Genomic DNA, 1243 nt, shown 5'->3' with positions numbered 1-1243 from the left:
ATTGTTGACAGCAAACAAATATAGAAAAGCATTAGATTTGTCCTTTTCTGTGTTTTTCCCCGTAAAGCCACAATAAATCCGTTCCACACAACCCTAACTCTTCCTGGTGGGTGGTGAAAGGCATTCTGGGAGTTGTAGTCAAAATCACAGCACGAGTTAATGCATTGTACGTCCCACACATTTAGTTTGGATTTCTCCTTTAAGCTCTCTTTAATCATCATTAGTGTGTAATAGCATTTATTTGCCTTGAAATGTGTTTTTAAATCTTTCTTCCCGTTCAGAGAGGATTGTGCAGCTTGTTCTTTCTTTGTATTGTTTTCTTACCAGGAGCCTGATTTACTTTTGTTTTTCATACTAGTGTCGACTCTGTTGGAGCTCTGAGAGTCAGGAATGATGTTTTTTTTTTTTTTTTTGCTAACAAGTGTGTTTGCATTCTTGCAAATGAATTGTTTTATACTGTACAGTGAGGTGAGTTAAACCTATTTTTCTAATAAAGTTATTGACTTTGATCTGGAGTTGTGTGTTTCATTTGTGTAGATGATGTCATTTTGTATACATACCTGTATTTGAAGCAGTGGCGATTCTAGAGTCTGGGGGGGCCCTAGGCAAAAAGTCACTGGGGGCCCCTCGAACCAGCTTTCATCAACATCAGTGGCGCCCCAACACACTCTTCCCCCTTTTTATACCTTACTAATCTTCTCTTGGATTAAAGCGGTAAATAATATGGAAAAAAGCGATTAATTTATCAGAATAAGATTCAAATGATTGGCGAAAAAAACTACAATATTAATTGAGATTAAAGTGGGGAATTTAATAGAAATAAATCACAAATTTAGAAGAAAAACTTCAAATATTATGAGATTTAAGTGGAAAATATGAGAATAAATTACAAATGTAAGTGGTTGATTTACAAGAGACACATTACCAAATTCGACCCGACTCGGATAGGCGGAAGAAGATGGATGGATGTGCACTTTTATGTATTTGTTATATATATACAGTTTGTGCCCGTCACAAGAAATCTGTGTAGAAATAACATTGTTTTAAATGTTTTTATTTGAACCTAAAGGCGTTTTTTTTTTAATGCAAAATGATGTTGTATGTTGATATGATGTTCATGTATGTTCTTGAATAAATAAATAACTCAAATAAATAAAAAACTGGTGTTTACAGAAGACAGGAAAGCTTGGCTGTGATTGGTTGTGCTTCGTCACTTGACGTAGCTCTGCGCGATTGCGTCACG

This window comes from Gymnodraco acuticeps, unplaced genomic scaffold, assembly GCF_902827175.1.
Source record: "Gymnodraco acuticeps unplaced genomic scaffold, fGymAcu1.1, whole genome shotgun sequence".
Classification (NCBI taxonomy): Eukaryota; Metazoa; Chordata; class Actinopteri; order Perciformes; family Bathydraconidae; genus Gymnodraco; species Gymnodraco acuticeps.
This window is presented reverse-complemented; position numbering follows the sequence as displayed.